General features: G+C 39.5%; 1 long non-coding RNA gene across 1 annotated transcript; it reads left to right on the forward strand.

Annotated features, from left to right (window-relative positions):
* Positions 1 to 17655: 17655 nt before the first annotated feature.
* On the forward strand, positions 17656 to 20210 carry LOC132602343 (uncharacterized). The gene is made up of 3 exons (XR_009567741.1): positions 17656 to 17993; positions 18937 to 18987; positions 20064 to 20210. It is a non-coding gene; the product is annotated as an uncharacterized LOC132602343 (long non-coding RNA).
* The last annotated feature ends 5177 nt before the right edge of the window (positions 20211 to 25387 follow it).

A 25387-nucleotide genomic window follows, 5' to 3' on the forward strand; every position in this document is an offset into this window, starting at 1 on the left:
CGAAATCAACAAGAAGAACAGATAAGACAGTCAACAACAATCGACAGGCACAATATATCCCAAAATCCTCCAGTCATAGACTAGGTTTAAGCTTCTAACCCACAAGTCTGCTAAGTGTTACACCCTGTGGTTCTGTACGTTGAGATTCATAAGTATTGGCTATTTCAAGTATGGACATTGGAGTTACCTCCAAGGATACATGACATTTGATGCATTTATCTTATGTTTATGAGGGTTTAAGTTCATATAATAAGCGACGGAAGGATTTGGAGGGCAAGTGAATCAAGGAAATTAAGTTTGTTGGATTTTGGAAGAATATGAGGGGTAATTTTGGCCCTAATTGAGGAAGGAATATATTTTGGTATATGAGTTTTGAGGCAAAGGAAAATCCTACAATAAAGTTCAGGAAGTCTAGTTTCCAACGCAATAAACCGCTCATCGATACGATATCGGAGTAGGGAGATATAGACGTTACTAGTTGTGCTGGAAATCCAGGAAAATGCTCTGCGCGAATACGCCAGGAGGTGACGCAAACGCGCAGAAGGGGTGACAGATAACGCGCCATTACCCAGCGTGAACATGCTGAGTACTTTTTAAGTCGGTGCAACCTGAGCCCAAAACGTTATAAAAAGGGGTTACTCCCCTTATTTCACATTCCAACACCTTCCAAACCTCCTCCAAGTTTTTGGAATTTTCCCACAACTTCCACCCATCAATTTCCATGCAAACCAAGTATAATTCCCGGATCCTAGTCTAGACAGCGTATAATTGCGATAATAAAATCGCATTGCGGCGAGTCTTGGTTTGAATCTAAGGTGGATATCAAAGATAACACGGTACTAGCGGGAGAATGGTATGAATTCCTCCTTATTGGTATTGATTTAAGTTTAATTACGGAGATAGAACTACTAAATGGTTGTATAATAATTCTGTTGGTGGAAATATTGGATAAATATCCTGTGGGATGTTTTATGGAGTATTTTGGTATTGATTATATTGTTGTTGATGTTGGTATTGTTGTTTGTTGCTGGATGGTGATTTCGGGATAGGCATATAAACAGGGGAAATGCTGCTCGAATTTCGGTAGATTTTAAATGGATTTAAATTGAAGGCTTAAGACAAGTGTATGATAGTGAGCCTAACAATAGTATGAATGGTTTTATATGTTGATTAAGAGACTACGAACGATCGTAAATAGATTGCAAGACGGGAGGTAGGTTGGAAAGTCGAGAAGCGAGTTTCCAGGTATGTTAAGGCTAGTCCCTTTCTTTCAAAAGGTATGATTCCTATGTTATGATTTCATACATGTCTTCCATAACCCCCTTGTTCCCGAAAAGCTAAAAGTTCATTTATTCTCAAGGTTTTTATGATCTTAAAGACAAGATGTCTTCTATGATGACCATAATGACAATGATGACTCTTTTCTTGCGAACTTATATATATTTTCCCTGATGCCCTTTTTCCCACAAGCTAGATATTCCCGATTCTTAAATTTTCCTATGACGCTAAAGATGATTATGTTTTTAAAATAACAACGATGACGATGATGATGATGATCCCATTTTTAGAAGTTTCAAAGTTTATGATTTTAAATTCTATGATGAGCCTATTCAGTTTATTCCATGATTCCGTTGAATTGCTCATCATTGTTGATCTCACCTTATGAGTTGTTCTTTCGAGGTGTGATATAGCGATGATGATTATTCCATAATATCAATCGGAGGTTACCGACCTTACGTCACTATGATAGAGTCATAGCTTTTGTTTGGGCTCCCATGCATGTTATTTTTACTCTCTCTCTCTCTCTCTCTCTCTCTCTCTATATATATATATATATATATATATATATATATATATATATATATCTGTGCGTGTGTGTGTATAAGGGATATGGGAAAAAGGCGAGGCATTATATACGCATGACCACCTGATCAGTTGGTATATTATGATATCGTCCCGGATGCGGGATATATTGGTATGGATCGGGCCATTCGTTCCTCGGCACTATTATATGATATAAGGATCGGGTTGTTCATTCCGCGACAACATAATATAATTTTGGATCGGGCCGTTCGTTCCTCGGCACTATTATATGATATATGGATCAGGCTGTTCGTTCCGCGGCAACATAATATAATTTTGGATCGGGCCGTTCGTTCTGCGGCATTACTATTTTGTGTGTGTGTGTATATATATATATATATATATATATATATATATATATATATATATATATATGAGAAATGTTTTTCTAAGAAAAAGTCAAGCATGCATGATATTCGCCTTGCGAGGCGAATAGACGTACATGTTATCTCTTTACCTCGCATTATACTCTATGTCTCTTGTATTCTACTATTCATGCCTTACATGCTCAGTATATTGTTCGACTGACGTCCCTTCTTGTGGACGCTGCGTTCGTGCCCGCAGGTGTAGACAGACGAGACGAGGACCCTCTGCAGTAGACTGCCTTCAGGTATTGGTTTTGCTTGGTGGGGTCCACTTCTTCCTGGAGCATCGCTGACTCTCGGTTGTATATGTATTTTGTACCAAGGGTATGTCGGGGGCCCTGTCCCAACTTTTGTACTTCAGTCATATTCATAGAGGCTTGCCGACAGATTCCTGTATACAGCTTAGTTGTGTTTAGTTAGCGAAGATGTTGACGTCGTAAGCCTATTGTACTTCTATGTATGTATGATACTATGTTCATAGTTGGCCTATTTTTCCTTTTTAGACATAGAGGACGCGAGTTATAAGTTGGTTCGCTCGGTTTCCATAAGATGCCGAGTACCAGTCACGCCTCACCAAGGTTGGGGTGTGACAAAGTGGTATCAGACCAGGTATGTGCTAGGGTTGTCTGCAAGCCGTGTCCAGCAGAGTCCTGTTTATGGGTGTGAAGCGTGCCACACTTGTAAACATGAGGCTGCAGGGAATTTAGGACTGATTGACCATCCCTTCTCATCTTAGATCGTGCGATAGAACTGTATTATCAGGATCCCCTTTTCTTAACCGTGCGTTATGTTTCTAGTGACGCCTATGAAGAGGAAAGAAACAACTGCCCAAAAGGGCAAGATAGTGGTTGGAGGGAGGATTGAGCAAGAACTGCCGCCAGACATGGAGAAGGGTGAGTCCCATAATGAGGCTCCATCTCGGACCTCTCATATTTCACCCATTTCAGAGAAGCACAAAGGGGCCTCAACTGCGGCTTTCACACCCCCAGTTCCTCCACCAGGTGCCACGAACCAGGAGATGAGATAGGCTATCCTTTTACTAACCTGGTTAGTAGCAGCTCAAGATCAGCGACAGGGTGCGGGCCACGGTAATAGGGGTCAAAGGAATATGGTCAGGTCTTTAAGGATTGACAGTGAGTTCAGAGGTGGCCCGAGGCAGCTGTTCTCTAGGCACCCAGCTCGTTCAATAACTAGTGTGCCTCCACAGTTTCCTGAATCTGGGTTTGATAGATCCCTTTATTTTGGGCCAGTTCAGAGCTCCAGAGTTTCTAGTTCTCAGATTAGGATTTGTTCCAGTCAGACGAGACCACCTATACCACGATGTACCCAGTGTGGTAAACTGCATTATGGATCGTGCCGATTGGGGTTAGATGTTTGCTATGCCTGTGCTTGGCCAGGCCATATTAGGCATGACTGTCCATGGATGCGTGGCAAAGATAGGGTCCCGCCCACAGGATCAACAGCCGGTTCTTCGTCATTCTTACGCCCTCCAGGGCAAAGCTCTCAGACATTAGCAGACCGAGTAGATATCAAAGAGGAGCATCCACGTCGAGTGATCCTCAGTATTATACCTACGCACTAGTTAGGCGATAGGGTCGTGAGCCTTCACCTGACATTGTTGCAGGTAAATTTTCAGTATTTCCTTACGATGTATATGTATTGACTGGTCCGAGTCCTACATTGCTATCTGTTACTCCTTATATTGCTGGTCGGATCGAGGCAAAATGTGAGTCGATTAAACCTTTGAGAGCGTTTCATTAGTGAGGCGTCAGGATGATTAGATGGGAGTTGTAACGTTTTCTCAAGGTAAAAAGTGGAAGGGATAGGTATATGTTTAAATACGACTCTTGAATATAAATATGCTAGTGATTTATGAGTACAAACTGAGGTAGGAGAACGATGTACGTTACTAAAAGAGCCAAATATCGACAAGGTCCTTTTATCACATAAAATACATTGGCAAAGGTGTTGTACGGAGGTACGAATATAAGGACATATGAATATAGGACAAAGGTAGAACTAAGGAAAAAGAGAGAGGAACCAGGAACCACTTAAAAAAAAAGGATAAGGTTGGAAAATTTCAAGGAAAGCCTTACTCAAAGTTCTAAGACAAGGATGCTACGAAAGGCCGAGTAATGGAGAAATGAAGCGGAATAAGGGATGGAAATATGAAAGCAAAAGTTTATGGATGATGCAAAAATCTTAGTTACAAAAGATCCAGGATGTAAAAGAATTAAAGTCACATGGCAAGAAGGATGGAATCAGATATATCTAAATAAGGAACTAAAGATTGGCAGTGTTAATGGAAAAGGATGACGATGAGTAATTTCGTGTGAGACAACTTGGATGTATTAAAAAGAATCTCAAGGATCTTAGTAAAAAGGTGGTTATGAATGAAGATTTCGGCTGAAAAAGCAGTGTATGGGGAGAAACTCCATAAAGAGTCTGATGGGCTTTGATGTTACCATGAATTCATTGGCCTAGAGAATTAATGATCGCGAAAGGAAGAAGTGGTCGGAAGTGTATTCAATATGTGTAAACCTTTGACTCGGTATAAAAGTTCAACTCGTAAAGAAGAGGAATGATTAAAACCAGGCAATAAAAGGCATTCCAGTAGTGTATGGGATAAAAAGTTAGAGGACCGCTAAAACTGGCCAGGTACTTACCAGAGATAGCGAGTATTTGATTATTACTGGTATATGAAAATATTCTTTGACAGACAGGGGAAAGCTAAATTCAGTTTCGAGATGAATTACAATACTCTTGAGCTCAGAAAGGGGCAAATATATTGACTTGAAGAAGCCAAAGTTGAGATGTATCGGTTTACTAACGGAAAGTGGGAATGGATTAGATGTAGGTGTATATGAAACGAAACAAAGGTAGAACAAGAATGCATGACAAGATGGTGAAGAACTAGCAAAGACCAAAAGACTAAATCCTGTCAATAAAAATACATTATGTTCCCCGGCTATGGCTCAAATGGCTCACATTCTGAGTTACTTTCAAATACGCAGCAAAGTACTTCACAAGATAATGAAAGAAATGAAAAGGAGATTTTGGTATAAGAGGAAATGAAGGTTTCAGCAAAGGGGAATACCTATAGAAAGTTGTGCTAAAGCGAGATTTTGTTAATTATGTTAAGATTTGAGGAGAGAAAATTGGAGGAAAGTTCCAAATATGGATTTAAAGACATCTTGAGTCGTAAGCCAGCTCACGTCGCGATTGTTAATATGTTATGAATGTAACTTTGCTATGAGAGATAATATTAACAAGAATGAGGAAGGGTCGCATACAAGTGTATAAGGTACTGTGTTACGACTGTCGTCATGGACGGATTGTGAAAAGAAGTCTGGTTGATTGAGTCCAATTTGAATATAAACCTCTCGGCTACTCGATATACATTGGGTAAACAATTTGAGGACAAATCATCACCGAGAATAATGAGACGTTAGTAGGGAAAAGTTAATACCAATAATACCAATCACCTGGGCGTTACCACAAATGGAACTATGGTGAGATTGCAAGAAATTAAGGGATCTGGCCAAGGAGCTAAAAGGGCATGATATGCTATATATAGAGAGAGAGTCGACCAGTACTAAGAGAGATAATCTAAGATAGCACCAGAGAAGCGAGTAAGGAAAAATGTCACAGCCGAATGAGAAAAGTTGTCCATTAGTAAAGAAATAAAGAGACACGAAACAGGTTGGGCCAAGCCAACAGAAGGAGAATTCATGGAAATAGTTGAAGATAGGATCACAAGAAAATGATTTAAAGATATTGACAGAGAAGATGGGCATTTAAGCAATTAAGTGGTCCACTCGATTGATAAGCCAAAATGACAGATAGGTGCGTCAAAACTATGGGAAAGACTTATGAAGTGAAAGTCAGGAGAAGGTCAAAGGTAAGAGGAGAACCCCGAAAGAAGTGATCATAGGATATCGCGTTTGAGTAGGATAAGTTGGTGACAATAGAACCTTGTGGAACAAGTAAGAATAATGGCTCTTCTTGGAAAGAGATGTGTCACAACCCCGCTAGGGGCCGCGACGGGTACCCGGGGCTAGCCGCCGAGCACCGCCCGTACTATCACTCATCTCGCTCATTTAATGCTCTTTTATTACAATTATGATCAAGCATGGGAATAATCATACTTCGTAGGAAAACATGAATACCTTTACATATATATATATACCCTTAGGCTATCAAAATAGATAATATGTATATACATACAAATATTTCCCAATAGACTCGTGAGACCATCTAACCCACACTGCGCACCTACAAGCCTCTACTGACATACTATACACTTAGACGGAACAAGACTCCGTCGTGCCCAAAATATACATATGTACCAAAAGAATGAACATAAGCACCTCCGAACAATGGAGTGCTCTCAATCAATTGACAGCAACTAAGAATCTGGATCGAGCTCACCTCCCTGTCTACCCGTGGGCATGAACACAGCGTCCAAAGAAAACGGACGTCAGTACGAATATTGTACTGAGTATGAGAGGCATAACAATAACAATACATCAAGGAAATAAAAGAAGTATAAAATATGGAGCAAACTGTATCTGGCTGTGAATCATATAAGAAGTAATGCATGCTAACTTACTTTATGCTCATCATCATCTCATGTATGCATAACATGTATATGTGCCAATAAACTGCCCGACCATATAGGTGCGGTGTGATAATCAATAACATTAGCCCGCGTCCGGGGTATCATCTCATGCCGCCCACTAGTGGTGTCTGCCCATGCCAACTGGCCATGGTGTATAACATAGCTGCCCACCTTAGCGGTGACTGCCCGGTCAACTAGGCGCGGTGTAATATCATCATAACATGCTCATCATAATGTATGCATAGGACTCAAGGATAACTATACTCTATCGGGGTGACGTAAGGTCGTGACCCCCGATCTCGTTATGGAGCATTCATCGATAGTCTGCCTCACCTTGAAGGGATTAGCATATAAGGTGAGTGTGAGTAATAAATAGCATTCTTATCATTGTGGCATCATCATATCATATCTCATATAGACGTTTAGGGATATAGGCTTTTAGCTTTCCGGAGTATGAACTCATGAAGAGGGGAGGAATTTATACTATAGGATTCATGCCATTAGAAAGAAAGGAATAGCCTCACATACCTTTGTCGTTTAGCTAAGCTATTGTTCACTTGTTCTCCTTCGATATCACGTCGTTACCTTCACGAGAGAATTTGGACTAACGTTAGTTAATCGACTATAAGAACACATTGTTATTCCTAGAGAAAATTGGGCAGCATTTCCTTTGTTTCTACTACTTTTCCCGTGTTCTAGTTCAACTCCCAAATATTTACAACAACACTCACAATATAGTATCAACATTCCTCACTTATCTACACTTAGCAAAATCCATCATTTTTCTCCAATTTTTCCACATTTAATGGTTTTAGCTCATCGTCATAATTTTTCTTTCTTCACACCTATTCCATGGTCTATACGTCATTTATAACGTATTCATAATCATAACATATCAACTTTCATGATTTCATTCCACTATCATTCAATTGTGACACTATTCACTCAGTAATGGCCCATTTTCTATATTCTTCTGCATTTCAAGTATCTAAGCCTTCCAATGCCTTGAACAACATGGTATAGTCTTGAAACATACCTTAGATGTTGGTTGAACAAGCCTTGGATGAGAATACTCCTCTAGCACTAAAACCCTTCTTCACCTCTTTTGGAATTTCTTGAAGGAGATGACTTCCAATTAGGTTTCATACACTTTGTTTCATAGATTTGGTGTTGGTGATCTTAGTTTTCCTTTGATTTCTCTTGTAGTGGAAGAGTGGAGAGTTTTCTAGATGGTTCTTGAAGTGTGGAGAGTGAATGAAATGAAAAATGAAATGAAAGGGTCCCTTATATTAAAAATACAAAGCTGGCCGACCAGTATTATACGGACCAGCATACGGTCCGTACTATTTATACGGACGGTATGTATGGTCGTACATTCGGTCCAGTGGCTGGTGGCCTTCTTGGCCAATTATACGGTCCAATATACGGCTGGTATAATTTATACGGTCTGTAGATTGGGCCGTATAATGCCCAGTGATTCCATTTTCGTTCTCGTCGACTCGTTTGATCTCCGATCTTTATGGAACCTTCTTACCACTTTTTTAACACTTCGATACCAACCTAAGGGACGTTATTACTTATCTGTAAGGCATCATTACACCATCACAGAATCTTTGCTCGTTATTCTTATCCGATACACCACATATGGTTTGCTTTTCTTAGCAACTATCTTTCCTTACCTCACATGCTTTTGAATTCTCGTTTAGGGTCGTCAAATACTATTTCTTACTCATCAAAACACCGTATACGCCATGACCTTCGCTGTTATATTCAAAGTATATGTACGGGGAATTTTCCGAGGTGTAACAAGATGAATGAAGGCTATAGACAAAGGAAAGAATGAAGCGATTTGAATTCACTGCATGACAAGGAACCTTGGTTAATCTTCAACCAACTTCCGAATTCACCTCAAACGTATTAACCGATCTAAGGATTAGAAAACCTTTCGAGTGATTGAAAGAAAGAAATCATTAAAGAAAAGATTCAAGGTATCCTTGACACGAATAGCAAGCCCGAACACAATAAGTCAAATCAAAGGAAGAAAGCATTGAACCCAATTTAGTATTACACTAGCTGGGCGATAAAATATCGCAGGAGTTGATTCGACTGCTGTGAGAAAGCAAAAAAGGCTATAATATGACCAGTTTTGAAATTATTTCAAAGGGAAAGCGCGTCAATCCCAGCAACACAAAGGCCGGGGATACTTGTGAAGTGTAAAAAGGATACGTAGAGATCGGAGGGAACAAAATAATTCTTGAATAAAAGGAAGATAGGTCAGAAGTTAGATAGAAGCATGTACCTGGCGCATAGGAGTGTAGACAATGGTGGTAACGAATTAATGAGAATGACTAAGCACGCAGAGTTAGTAAGAAAAAGGAGCGACCTTGAACACGAGCATAACTTTTTACCACAAAAGAAAAAGGATAAGTGACACAATTCTAATAAGTTTAGTCTTAATGAGAAAGTCAAATTGCACGTAAGTAAGATAAATACCAGCAAATGCAGGTAAGAACATTGACATCTACTTAAGAGTGAACTCTACTTCAACATTCGAGGACGAATGTTTTTAAAGGGGGGAGAATGTAACACCCTGTGGTTCGGTATTTTGAGATTTATAAGTATTGGCTGTTTCAAGTATGGAAATTGGAGTTACCGCCAAGAATACATAGGATTTGATGCATTTGTCTTATGTTTATGAGGGTCTAAGTTCATATAATAAGCGGCGGAAGGATTTGGAGGGCAGGTGAATCAAAGAAATTAAGTTTGTTGGATTTTGGAAGAATATGAGGGGTAATTTTGGCCTTATTTGAGGAAGGAATATCTTTTGGTATATGAGGAGTTTTGAGGAAAAGCAAAATCCTAAAGTGAAGTTCAGGAAGTCTAGTTTCTAACGCAATAAACCGGTCATCGATACGGTATCGAAGCAAGGAGATATGGACGTTACAAGTTGGGCTGGCAGGCTAGGAAAATGCTCTACGCGAACGTGCCAGGAGGTGGCACGAATGCGTAGAAGGGGTGACAGATAACCCAGTGCGAACGCGCCACTACCCAGCGCGACCGCGTTGAGTACTTTTTAAGTCGGTGCAACCCGAGCATAAAACGTTATAACAAGGGGTTACTCCCTTTATTTCTCATTCCAACACCTTCCAAACCTCCCTCAAGTTTCTGGAATTTTCCCATAATTCCAACCATCAATTTCCATACAAACCAAGTATAATTCCCGGATCCTGGTCCGGACAACATATAATTGGGATAATAAAATCGTATTGTGGCAAGTCTTGGCTTAAATCTAAGGTGGATATCAAAGATATTGCGGTTCTAGTGGGAGAAAGGTATGAATTCCTCCATATTGGTATTGTCTTAAGTTTAATTACGGAGACAGAACTACTAAATAGTCGTATAATAATTCTGTTGGTGGAAATATTGGATAAACATCGTGTGGGATGTTTTATGTAGTATTTTGTTATTGATTATATTGTTGTTGATGTTAGTATTGTTGTTGTTATTGTTGGTTGCTGGATGGTGATTTCGGGATAGACATATAAACAGGGGAAATGCTGCTCAAATTTCAGCAGATTTTAAATGGATTTAAATTAGGGGCTTAAGACAAGTGTATGATGGTGATCCTGACAATAGTACGAATGGTTTTATATGTAGATTAAGAGACTACGAACGATCGTAAATAGATTGCAAGACAGGAGGTAGGTTGGAAAGTCGAGAAGTGAGTTTCCAGGTATGTTAAGGCTAGTCCCTTTCTTTCAAAAGGCATGATTCCTACGTTACGATTTCATACATGTCTTATGATTCTCAAGGTTTTTATGATATTAAAGACAAGATGTCTTCTATGATGACCATAATGACAATGATGACTCTTTTCTTGCGAACTTATATATATTTTCCCTGATGCCCTTTTTCCCACAAGCTAGATATTCCCGATTCTTAAATTTTCCTATGATGCTAAAGATGATTATGTTTTTAAAATGACAACGATGACGATGATGATGATGATCCCATTTGTAGAAGTTTCAAAGTTTATGATTTTAAATTCTATGATGAGCCTATTGAGTTTATTCCATGATTCCGTTGAATTGCTCATTGTTGTTGATCTCACCTTATGAGTTGTTCTTTCGAGGTGTGATATAGCGGTGACGATTATTTCATAAAATCAATCGGAGGTTACTGACCTTACGTCACTCCGATAGAGTCGTAGCTTTTGTTTGTGCTCTCATGCATGCTATTTTATATATATATATATATATATATATATATATATATATATATATATATATATATATATATATATATATATATATATATATATATATATATGTTTGTGTGTGTGTGTGTGTATAGGGGATGTGGGAAAAGGACGAGGCGTTATATACGCATGACCACCTGATCAGTTGGTATATTATGATATCGTCCCGGACGCGGGATGCCCGGACACGGGATATATGGGTATGGATCGGGCCTTTCGTTCCTCGACACTATTATATGATATATGGATCGGGCCATTCATTCCGCGACAACATAATTTAATTTGGATCGGGCCGTTCGTTCCCCGGCAATATTATATGGTATATGGATCGGACCGTTCGTTCCGCGGCAACATAATATAATTTTGGATCGGGCCGTTCGTTCCTTGGCACTATTATATGATATATGGATTGGGCCGTTCATTCCGCGACAACATAATATAATTTTGGATCGGGCTGTTCGTTCCGCGACATTACTATTTTGTGTATATATATATATTTATGAGAAATGTTTTTTTAAGAAAAAGTCAAGCATGCATGATTTTTGCCTTGCGAGGCAATTAGACGTATAGGTTATCTGTTTACCTCACATTATGCTTTATGTATCTTGTATTCTACTATTCATGCCGTACATGCTCGAAGGTTATCTGTTTACCTCACATTGCGAGGCAATTAGACGTATAGGTTATCTGTTTACCTCACATTATGCTTCGTACTGACGTCCCTTCTTGTGGACGCTGCGTTCATGCCCGCAGGTGTAGACAGACGAGACGAGGACCCTCTATAGTAGACTCCCTTCAGGTACTAGTTTTGCTTGGTGGGGTCCACTTCTTCTTGGAGCTTCGTTGAGTCTCGGTTGTATATGTATTTTGTATCAAGGGTATGTCGGGGGCCCTGTCTCGACTTTTGTACTTCAGTCATGTTCAAAGAGGCTTTGCATACAGAATCCTGTATACAACTTAGTTGTGTTTGGTTAGTGAAGATATTGACGTCATAAGACTATTGTACTTATATGTATAAATGATACTATGTTCATAGTTAGCCTATTTTGTCGTTTGAGACATAGAGGATGCGAGTTATAAGTTGGTTCGCTTGGTTTCTGTAAGATGCCGGGTGCCAATCACGCCTCACCATGGTTGGGGTGTGACACCAAGTTACCAAGAAATCCTTAACCACAGGCAACAACATAAGTACAACACTAACAAGAATCCAATGAGGTAGTATGTGACACGATAATAAGAAGTGCAATGCAAATGAGATGCAATGCAATGACCAATATCTAGAACTTATCCACACATGATATAAGCACATTTCGCTTCAATAGCCATGACCCATGGGGGGACCCACAGCGTCTATGTACTAGCCATTCCGGAATAAACCTTCGATCGTAACTCTGCCACTATCCGTCCGGTAAAGACCCCGGACTATAGCAATAACAATGTTACTTTCCTTTTTCTATTTCTTTCCACTTCAAATCCATTTGCATAACTCTTTCATCAAGTATGGATGTATGAATGCAAGAAATGAGGAATCACGTGTAATCAATGCCAGTAGATATGAGATGGAATTCATATGCACCACAATGACAATTTATACCGGGCACTTGTTATCAAGACTATCATGGAGACTAGCATAGCCTGCATTCACAACTATTTTGTCAAGTACAACACATGTCAATAATTACATAAAGTAAGGCGGCAATCCCAAATAAATAGAAATCATTCCAAGCCAGTGGATTTAACACCTCAACTATGCCCGAAGGCCTATCATACTTTACCCATCAATCACTACATAACACATACTATTCACTAATCAAAGTGTAAGAAAGGTAAGCCATAACCTACCTCGAAGCCGAACACGAGCCCCAAACTCCTCAAACCTGGGCCATTCCCTTCCGAATTGCCTCTGAACATTGCCTTTCCCTCCTGGATTGCCTCTGAACACTCAAAGTCTAAAAAATAATTGATCTACGTTAGACTACAGATCTAAAGATACACAAATTTTGCTAGTCTTTCGGAAAAGCCGCAAAAATATCCCTAAGAAGTGACCCCGAACCCATAATGGTAAAATGGGAATTTTCTAGTTGAAAAAGGTAAACCCCAAGATCAAGAAGTCCAAGTACTAGTCATCAACACCAACTACTAGTCATCAACACCAACTACTCCTCAATTAGCATTAATTCATTATTGATTGAAAATCCCTAAATTTAGAGAAAACCCCCAATTTTCCATATTCAACACCCAAGGATTAAGGAGAGATTCAACTTAGTAACTAAATTCCCCAATGATTAGAAGCTTGGAAATAAACAGGCCTTCCCAACAAACCTCATTAGAATTGAAAAGGAAACATAAAACACATTAGGGTTTTCACCTATCTTCCCCAACCTTAAAGATGAAATCTATCATGAATTCTAATCTAAGCCATAAATAAATACCAAGGAAGTACAGCGGAACTTACCACAAGATGAAATTACCCACAAGATGTCCAAAGTCGTCTACAACACTCCAAAATTTAAGATTTTGGCGAATGAGAAGAATGGTTTCGAAGTTGGGAATTAAAAGAAGTTTTTTGTTTAGCGAAGTCCGCATCCGCGGGCACCTTGTCCGCAGATGCGGACGCGCCTCCGCGAAGAGGCTCTCTTATCCGCAGTCACTTAAAAGTTCACCATCTCGCGTCTGCTGGCCAAGTCCTGCATAGGTGGGCGCGTAGAAACAAACACACACCCACAAAAGTGGAACACCAAGTCCAACCCAAAACCCGACATCCATTCAAGACCTCACAGATACAAACCAAATATGCATATCAATGTAAAAACACGCAATGAATTTATCCGTGTTCTCAAAATTTCCAATAGAGATCATTTTGACACAGTCAACCCCCAAAACCCCCAAATTCAAGTTTCCAATCGAGAGACCAAAATGCTCCTGAGCGCCTTGGGAACCTAACCACCTACCCTACCATGTTATAATCGACTCCCTAGACCTCATGGGACCGACAAAATTCTGAAATAGGTTTGTAGACACAAAAGTCAACTTTTGGTTAAGTATTTTTCACTTATTAAACTTAAGGGCTTCTAAAATCCACAATTTTCATCACGACTCTCTCGACTCCCTCGGGAACCATACCACCTATCCCCGGGGGTCAAAATTGCTCTAACGGAGCTAGAGGAAGGGTCAATAGGGGTAAAAAGGTCAAAAATCCTAAATGACCAAACATGTTGTTACATCAAATACCAATTAAACAACCAGGTCCTCAAGCGGAGAAGAAATAAGATGAAGAAAGATACCTGACTCGATAAAGAGCTGGGGATATCTACTACGCATATTAGCCTCGGTCTTTTACGTAGCTTCCTCAAATGGCCAATGCTTCCATTATACCTTCTCTGAAGTTATCTCCTTTGACCTCAACTTTCAGACCTCCCTATCCAAGATGGCTATCGGCTCTTCCTCAAAGGACAGATTCTAATCGAATAGGACCAGCTCGCACTGGATGATATAAGACCCGTCTGAATAGTATTTCCTCAGCATAGACACATGAAACACCGGGTGAACACCCGACAAACCCAGAGGTAATGCTAACTCATAAGCTACCTCCCAACACATCGAAGGATCTCAAATGGCCCAATGAATCTTGGGCTTAGCTTGCCCGTCTTTCCGAATCTTATCACACCCTTTATGGGTAAAACCTTCAATAGAACTTGGTCACCAACCATAAACTCCAAATCACAAACCTTTCGATCCGCATACACCTTCTGCCTACTCTGAGCTGCCAGGAGCTTTTCTTGAATCAACTTCACCATATCTAATTTCTCTTTCAATAGATCGGTACCCCAAGGTCTCACCTCAAACGCATCAAACTAGCCAATCAGAGATCGACATCTCCACCCATTTAAGGCCTCGAAAGGAACAATATCAATACTTTAGTGATAGCTATTGTTGTATGCAAACTCTGCTAAAGGTAAAACTTGTCCCAATGACCACCGAAGTCAATGACATATGCTCAGAGTATATACTATAAAACCTAAGTCTTCCGCTCAGATTAAGCATCGGTCTGCGGGTGAAAAACGGTACTAAGATCTAACTGAGTCCCCATCTCTTTCTGCAAGGTCCTCCAGAATTGGGACACAAATTGAGTGGCCATGCAATGAAATAATTTCTTTTATGTAGATCTTGACCAACTTCTCCGCGTTGTAGGTGGTCCGAACCGGAATGAAGTGAGAGAACCAGGTTAACCTATCCACGATAACCCAACAACATCAAACTTTCCCAAAGTGTTTGGTAGGCCAACTACAAAGTCTATGGCTATCCTCTCTCACTTTCACTCTGGAATGGGCATCTTCTGAATCATACCCCCTGATATAAACATAAAAAGGAAAGATAAGAAATAGACAAGAAAATAAGGATAGAATAGATTGACACAATTGATTATAACTAAAAGACAACCATAACCATAAAAGGTTAAGACCATCAATTAGATTACTCAAAAACATCAAACTCTTAAGAAGACCAAAAGGGATTGATTTTCCAATTAACCACCTTCTCAACAAGTCAAACAACCAAAAGCTTCAACAAGCTCTCAAAACACTCAATACTAGAGTTTTACAAGTCTCAATATCTCATCAAAATAATCTCCCTCTTCCATAAGAAGAGAATATTTATATTATGCTAGAAATAAAAGATAGTAAAATGACATAAACACCCTTAATGAGACAAGGCCCTTGTTTGGCTATTCTTCTTTCTTCCAAATCTTGAAATCTCCTTTGCAAGAATAGCTAACTCTTCATCTTTTAGCCATTGTGATGACTTTCCGTTTCCTCTTCTTCTGCCCGAGCAATCTTCATCAGGAAACGGACAAGGGATCCAAGATGCTCATCAAAAGTATACTCAAGAGCCTCCCGCTTCATAAATAAACCTTACAAGTGTTGTAGTTCCCAGGCTTGGCTCCTTGTGAATGGCCTTGAGGCAAATGGGCTTTGCATCATTCTCCCTATCTTGAAGAGAATTTGTCCTCAAATTTAAGGGGTTACCTACACACATCCAACAAGAAGACAACATGCCTCAATTACAAAATTCATTAGTACTAGAGAGATCCGCAAGGATCATCCCACAATGACAATCATCATAAGAAAACAAGTAGTAGAGGAAAGTGTCTCTTTGCTCAAACTCAATTGTAAAATCCCCATTGGACACATATGCCTTTTGATCATCATAAGAGACTTCACATGAAAAACATTTAGTAATAAAAGTATCTACCAAAGCAATACCATCAACATAGCTATAATCGAGATCACTCACAACATCAAAGTCAAGCTTATCGATTGACATAGGGCTATTCAGGGATGATACTATACTCTTAGCATAAAGATAACTTTCCTCACTAGCGTTCTCATCGAAGAAATGGATCACTTGAATAAAGCCAAACATGAATATCATCATAATAAATGGGAGGAGAATCATACAAGGACTAACTATCAGCGCCAATATTGTAAGGGTAATCTTTAGTTGGGTTTCGTAAATAATCGAGCAAATCAAATTCTTCCTCATCCAAAGGTTCATCTTTTTTCAAGAGAGAAAGGTCCACATCAATAAGGGAATAGTTAGCACAACCTTCATCCAAACCTATGTTCTTAATGGCATTCATGAAATAGAACAACGAATGAATTTTTAGCATGCTATCTTTCCTTTTAAGCAAATTACTCATTCTACTGTTGCCAACACATGACATTGCACTTGCATTCTTCAAACTCAACTCAAAATTACTTGTACAACTAGAGTTTATTCCTTTACAAGAAAATGGATCAAGACAACTACATTCACTTTGGTTAATAATGCAAGAAGATGAATTATCAAGATTACACAAAAACAATCCACAATTCACATTCAAGGTGTCAACAATATTAACATTCTCTTCATAAGTGTCAACTAGATTGTCACAAATTAATCTTTCAAGAAGATTCAATTCGGTCATCAAAAGGATTAACTAGTGTATGATCACTTTCATTAATAAACATAATGAACACTTGAAGTATTAGGGATAACTAACTTACCTTGATGCTCAAGACAAAGATCTTCTTCCATGGACTCACTTTCTTCACATGAGGACTCCTTCAGCAAGTCTTTTCTTTGGTGTTACATCCCGTATTTTTGAACGTCGGATTATTTGTAAGCTGAGGTGGGGCCCACACGTCAAGATTTTTTTTTTTTTTTGGGACATGTGATAAATTATATGAATCACATATGTGAAGTTAAACACAACTCAAGAAGGACCCTTGGGCCAAATCAAAGTGGAAGTCCTCCAAACGAATACTTTTAAGAAAATGTTTTCGGGTGACCTGACTTTGGGTGGCAAAAACGGTATTATATGTTTGGAATTTGGAAAAATACCAAGAATTAGAAGTTGTAGATAATTGAATTATCTTTCCAACCATAGGTCGTGGGTTCCCAGGTGACGTCGGTACAAGGAGATATGAACGTTTTAAGGTCGAAAGGTCAGTGGGCTAGGCCCAACTCGTAACCAACCGGGTTGGCCCAAAAAAAAAGATAAAAGGGGAGAAAATTTAGGCCCAAAAGAGGGGTGGCCGGCCATATGGCCCAAGCCCATGGTAATTCATTAATCCATGTATTAAATGAGACATTAGACCACAATTCTTTCATTTTCAAGAATCTTCAAGAACAAAATTGAGAGAAAAAGAAGAGCAAAAACTTGAAGGACCACACGGCCAAGACCTTGGAAAATTAGGTCCTCAAAATCTTCCTCCAAAAATTATTAGCTTGTGGTTTTCCTACTCAATTAAGGGTCCTTTACAACTTGGTGTAGTTGTTTTGGAAGAAGGAGCACTTATTTCTTCAAGTTGACAACTTGTTCAAGTGAAGAAATTTGTAGAAAAAGGTAAGAATCAATTCCTTTTTCTTATGTTATGAAGGTTTGTTTATGTTGTAGTATGTAGAAATGAGTGGAAATTATGGAAATATGGAAGTTTGCAAAGTGGGTATGTATGTGTGTAGAAGGATGAACCAATTTTATTTGTTATGTTAATTGTGTTGTTGAAGCCTTGTAATGGAAATGGAAGGAAATGGTTCAAGTTGGTATGGAAAATTGTTGAAAATGGTTATAGGAAATTATGTGATTTTAATGTAGTTTTTATGAAATTATGGAAGTTGAATGAAAATTGGATGAAATTGGAAAGAAGCCATGTTGGCCGTGTGGTATATGTTGTTGAGATAATGTTGAATTTATTTTGTTTAACATGTTAGTTGTGTTATTGTGATCTTCACAATGCAAAGGAAGATTATATGAGTGAAGTTGACATGAAAATGGAATGTAGAGAATTATGACACATTAATGTGATTTTATGATATTAAGATAATGAAGTTGTTAAAGTGTAGATTGTTGTTGGAGATGAATTAGTAAGTAGAAAATGTGTTGGAATGGTTTTGTTGCATATATAAGAATTTTGGATTGAATATGGAAGTTGATGGAATTGTTGAATATTGAATATATAGCTTGGAATACTTTTGGTTTATGTTTGAATGGTCTTATATTAGTATGTGAATATGAAAATATTGATATCGGGTTGTAAGTGCAAAGTTGGATTTGGAATTGTCGCATTATTTGGAAAATAAGACTATTTACGCTAGAATGCGTTCCTAGTCGATTATTGATGTTGTATATATTGTTGTTGGTATGGTTGTTGTTGTTTTAGCCGAGTTTTAACCTCGGGGATGATATATATATAGGGGAGATGCTGCTCAAATTTTTATAGACAAGAATTGGTTAAGGTTGAAATTTTAAGTCTTATGAATAGTAAATTGGTAAATGTGACCATTTGTAGGTTTTGGACGAAACGGGATTTGAGTTTTGGCAAGCGTAAAGGGCAAGAAAGGTATGTAAAGCTATCCCGATTCTTCTCTTGGCATGTCCTAGATGTACTAGGCTTGGATTTACGCCTCGGGGAATATTCTGTCCATCGGAATCCGCGTTTGAAATCGTCGCTTTTTCATTCAATAGAATTGAATTCCTTAAGTATGCTTTGATGAAAAATTATGAAAATTTTTCCCAAATTGCTTACGAAGTTATGGAATGTCCTAGAACCTTTGTAGGTGACCCCATAAGCTTAAAAATACGTAATTTGAGCCCACCGCTTCATTGGTTCCGAGGTGTGCCCACTATTTCCAATTTTACCCTTTATGTGTCTATGACTTGTCTTCGAGCGTTTTCGTTAGAGATACTCTAACTACTCCTTTAGCTACTAAATAAAAACTATTTTAAATATTTCATTAAGTCTTATAAATTGTTTTGAATCTTGAAAACGATCTCGGATAGATTATGCCTCCGTAACCCGTTATGACATCTAAATTTACTTACTATGTTTCCGTCCGATTTCATTGATTTGATTTGACATTCGATATGCCTCATTGAGTCTCTGGAAATATATATATGGAATTTTTAGTGCATTTAGTTTCTCACTACTCCGTTCGTGGATGCCTCAATGTTTCCCCCACTGAGCCCGGGCCAGGATATGTTGTCAAGCGTGATCCTTTGCATTGTTCGCCGTGCCTCGATGTGAGGGGGCAGGTATACGCGTACATGGGTTTGTGGAGTATGCTGTGCCATGTACGCTTGTTCTGATATGATTTGCTATGGCCATCTGATATGACATATTATGTTACGGGGTTATGCCCCTGTTCTGATTCTTCTGTGTTGTGGCACCAGCGTCGGGAGGGTGGCCACGTTCTGTCTGCCGAGTCCCTTGGCAGGGGCCGGATTTGATGTGACATATGTTTCTGTACACACTCTGCATGTTTTGAAAATATGTATCTGATACTTTGGGTTTTCTATTTACTTTCTGTACGTTCTGCACCAGTTATGATTTTGTTTCTGTAATTCAGGCTTTGCATATTCAGTACATATTTCGTACTGACCCCCTTTCTTCGGGGGCTGCGTTTTCATGCCGCGCAGGTACCGACGACAGGTTTGCTGATCCGTCCGCTTAGGATCTTATTCTCCTATTTTGGAGCGCTCTCTTATCCAGAGCCCATCTTTTGGTATAGTCTGTCACTACTGTATATATATATTCTCGTTCATGGGTACGGCGGGGCCCTGTCCCGTCATATGATTTTGTCGGTCTGTTTAGAGGTCTGTGGATATGTTTGTGGGTTGGGGTCTTTCTGTACAGATGCGTGTATATGTTGTGTTTGGGCGATCTCATTCGCCGCGGCGGCCGGTCCGCATGTGTTTAAATGTTGCTTCGTTGGCCCTGTGTGGTCTTTTGTTGGTATTTTCTGTGCGCAGGGTTATTTTGGGTAGCCTGTAAAACAAAGGAAACTCTGCCGAAATTTTTCTGGAAATTATCTAACTTTGAAATATAGCCTTGTCGGCTTCCGCTATATACTTGAATGCGTTTGATAAAATTTGAGATAACATTTGATAGATGTGTTCGGGTGCTCAGATCGGGCACTAGTCACGGCCTATGGGGTTGGGTCGTGACATTTGGGAACCTACAAAAATGTCTACCCAATGTGGTATGGGAAGCTCCCCTTCTTGAGGCACGGTCACACATGTTAACACCTTACTTGCCAAGAAAAGCGGGACGGTGATATCACCATTATCTTGTTCTTCATTACTCCCAAGTTTATCATTCTCATGATTACCCTCATCATATCTTTTCTCATATCCTCCATTATCATCACCACAAGTGTCTCTGAAAATAAAGGCTCTTCGATTAGGGCACTCACTAGCTCTATGAGCAAAGCCATGACATTTAAAACATTGGATAAGAGTCTTCGTACCTCCTTCCTTTGGGTCGAACCTTGGAGGCAGTTTATCAAATTGCTTCTCAATTTGAGCGTCCTTTTCAAAGGGGTTCTTGGTTTCTTTCATGGTGTCCTTACTCCTTTGCCAATTTGAGGAATAAGTTCCTCTTCTTTGTTGTTGTTCCATGAACTCACATAGCACCTCGACTTATTGATTTTGTCTTCCTTGAGACCATTTTCGACTTCAATAGCCGCTTCAAGAGTTTCTTGAATGTTCCTATAGTTATGAAGCCTCATTTGAGAGGTGATTTCACTATTCAACCTGGCCCGAAACCAAGTCATTTCATGCAGCTCTTGTTCTTGGAAATCAATCCCCATCTTGACAAGTTGGAATTCATGGAAGTATTTTTCCACACTTCTCTTGTCTTGTCTCAAGGTGTACACCTTCTTGAGTTATTCTTGTTTGTAGCGCTCGGTGACATACTTGCTCCGCATGATTTCTTTTAGATCACCCCAAGTCGGTGGCATTGGCAATTGGACAATTCTACGAGCCCTCAATTGAATTTCCCACCATGTTGAAGCATAACGTAGGTAGCCTTTTTCACTTCGGACATCTCATTTGTTTCGAATATCCTATCATATTGCTTAACCCATTCAAGAAATGCATCAGGAGCACAAGCTCCCTTGAAAGTTGGAAGGGTCATCTTAATAGAATGGAGACTCGTGTCTCGTCCTCTCTCATGACCATAATGTTCCTCATATTCTCCATCAAAATCATAACTTTGGCGCTCTCGCCCTTGGTATCCTTCACGATCTTGGTACCCTCCTCGCCTACCCATGTGAGGTTGATGGCCATTTCTTCTACCTCTGTGCTTGGCCCCGTTGGCCCATCCCTTGATTCCCATACCGTTTTTGCATCGCCTCTTCTATCTCATCCTTATGATTTGAACGATCATCCCGGTTGTGTTGTTGGATGAGTGGAAGGTTGTGGATTGGTAAAGGGACATTTGGACGTGGATCAGTTGGTTGATGGTGTGGTTCATTTAGGGGTGACTCTTGTGGTAATGTGTCATTTCAGGGACCTATCAGAGTGTTATTTGGGTTGGTAAGAATGGGATTGTGGATGATTATATTTTGAGGTGTGGTTTGGGGAGTGATTTGGAGAGTGGGGTTATACATTTGGTGAAAGGTTCCGGGTGTTATCGTATGTGAAGGGCTTTGATTAACCCTACTCGTACCTCCTTGGTATAGCACCCGAGGTGAATGGGACACCTCTCGACTACCACTTTCCATGGCCTCCACCCTACTTCCCAAGTTTGCCATTTTGCCTTTTATACTTTGTAACTCTCTCATAAGATCCATGAGAGTAGGTTCCCCGGTGGGAACTTGTGTTCCATCCTCCGATGACATAGTACCTATGAATGAAACTCAACAAAACAAGCAAACGCGTTAGGTTAGTATAAAGCAACTCACAATCACTCAAGTATACCTTGTGGATTGCCTCATAAAGTTGCTTCGGCTCAAGGTTGTAAGCTTGTTCAAGTTGATTAGTCTCAAAGGATTTAAGTGCTACTTTTGGTCGGAATAGATTCTTGTAGACTCAAGAAGAACGGACGACTCAAAAATCAAGCGGACTTGAATAAAGAATTAACGACGAAGTTGTGAAAAGAGAAAAGAACGAAAAGAATTGGTACGAAATGAATTCGGACTCAAGAACTAAATAGTAACTAATAAGATCGATTACTAGTTGTTAATTAGTTGTAAGAATCAAATAAATGAAGTTAAGAAGGAATTAAACCGTTTTTGGACCCTTAGAAAAAATGTCTGATGGTCGTGTGGTGACTGTGCGTCGCACACCCAGCGCACAAAACACCCCTCTCTAAATCTAACACTTGGAATTGTTTTTGGAGTTTTTAGAGTCGTGTAATGGTCATGCGCCGCACAAGGATCGCACAAACTACCCCTCTCTGACTGTGTGCAACACACACCCGTGCAACGCACACCCGTGCTGTGCTTTGGCCGTGCGACACATGGTCAGAACACACACTCCTGGGCTTCATTTTCTCAAACTTTGGGCCGAATTTCTTGGATCTGGTGACGTCTTGGGTCCCACACAACCTAGGATTTGCCCTTTTTGGCCCAATAAACAACTTTTCTTCTTGACTTGGAAATTTTTGGATTAAACCTTCTTTTTTGGTCTTCTTCTCAAGATGAAGATATATTCATCTTCAAGAATATGAAGAACATTCAAATTTCCAAGTGCCTCAATTTCAACTCGTTTTTGCTCCAATTTTCAGACCCAAGCTCCTTTTGATATGGAGAACACAACCCACTAATTACTTAGCTTCAATTTCAACTCAATCACCAAACCCAGTTTTTGATTTTTCAAAGCTTCAAAGCTCAACAATTGTGATTCACAAACCCTAACTCCAAATTGACTCGAAATGGAAGGTTTAGACTCTAGAAACACTAAGAAACTCTAATCTAACACTAGATTCAACAAAAACATCAAAACAAACAAAAAAAAATTGGGGTTTGTGGTAGAATTTCGAATTTTTTTTTTTGTGTAGTAATAATAACCAAGACTAGATTTGTAAGAACAAATCTATACCAAACTCTTGATACCAACTGAAAAAGGAAAGACAAGAAACATACAAGAAATTAAGGATAGAATAGATTGACACAATTGAATAAGACTAAAAGACAACCATAACCATAAAAGGTTAAGACCTTTAATTAGATTACTCAAAAACACCAAACTTTTAAGGAGACCAAAAGGGATTGATTTCCCAATTAACCACCTTCTCAACAAGTCAAACAACCAAAAGCTTCGACAAGCTCTCAAAACACTCAATACTAGAGTTTTACAAGTCTCAATATCTCATCAAAATAATCTCCCTTTTCCATGAAGAAGAAGAGAACTATTTATACTATGCTAGAAATAAAACATAGTAAAATGACATAAACACCCTTAATGAGACAAGGCCCTTGTTTGGCTATTCTTCTTTCTTCAAAATTTTAAAATCTCATTTGCAAGAATAGCCAACTCTTCATCTTTTAGCCATTATGATGACTTTCCATTTCTTCTTCTTCTCCCCAAGCAATCTTCATCAACAAATGGACTTGGGATCCAATATGCTCATCAATAGTATACTCAAGAGCCTCCCGCTTCATAAATAGACCTTGCAAGTATTGTAGTTCCCGGGCTTAGCTCCTTATGAATGGCCTTGAGGCAAATGGGCGTGCATCACCCCCGGTCTCTGGTGCTCATACTTAACTTGCTGGCAATTCAAACACTGAGAAACGAACTCAACAATATCACGCTTCATCCTTCGCCACAAATATTACTATCTCAAGTCATGGTACATCTTTGTGGCACCATGGTGAATGGAATATCTATAACTGTGAGCCTCCCCTAAAATTATCTTGATCAAGTCACCAACCTGAGAAATACAAACATGCCCCTTAATCCTCAAAACTCCTTCACTATCCAGAATTGCCTCCTTGTCCTCTCCACTTGACACTTTATAGCTAATCTTGCACAATTTCACTTCCTCGAATATTTGTGCCTTAATTTGTTCCAAAAGAGACGACCTCGCCTCAACACAAGCCAAAACCTTACTTGAATCCGAAATATCAAGCCTCACCATCCCGTTTTCCAAAGTCTGAATGTCCTTGGCCAATGGTCTCTCCCCTACTACCAATTAGGCCAAACTACAGATACTCACCGCCTTCCAGCTCAACGCATTCTCCGTGACATTGGCCTTGCTCGGATGATACAGAATAGTCAGGTCATAGTCCTTGAGTAACTCTATCTATATGCGTTGTCCCTCTGATTGAACACATGCTGATGATTACGATGATCGGTGAAAACCTCACAATGAACCCCATACAAGTAGTGCCTCTAAGTTTTCAAAGCAAATACCACTGCGCCAATTTTAAGTCATGAGTGGGGTAGTTCTTTTCATGCACCTTCAATTTCCTCGAAGCGTAAGCAATCACCTTACATTCTTATATCAAAACACAGCCCAAACTTATACACCAAGCATCACGATACGCCGTGAATTCCTTCCCCCTGATCAGTAGAGATAAAATATGAGCCGTAGTAAATAAACTCTTGAGTTTTTAGAAATTCTCTTCACATTTGTCGGACCACTAAAAAGGCACATTCTTTTGAGTTAAACGGGTCAAGTGGGAAGCACTAGAAAAACCCTTCATAAACTGACGATAATAACTGTCGAGACCTACAAAACTCCGGATCTCGATCACTGAAGTGGTCTCGAACTGCCTCGATTTTCTTGGGATCCACCATAATCCTATCCTTAGACACAACATGCCCCAAGAATGCCACAGAGTCGAGCCAAAACTCACACTTAGAAAATTTAGCACAAAGTACAATCCTCAAATGTCTCTCATGCCCTTCTTTGCTCCGCGAATAAACCAAAATGTCATCAATGAAAACTATCATTAAAGAGTTCAAGTATGGATTGAAGATGCCATTCATCAGATCCATAAAATCTGTCGGGGCAT

This window comes from Lycium barbarum, chromosome 7 (assembly GCF_019175385.1).
Source record: "Lycium barbarum isolate Lr01 chromosome 7, ASM1917538v2, whole genome shotgun sequence".
In the NCBI taxonomy this organism is placed as follows: Eukaryota; Viridiplantae; Streptophyta; class Magnoliopsida; order Solanales; family Solanaceae; genus Lycium; species Lycium barbarum.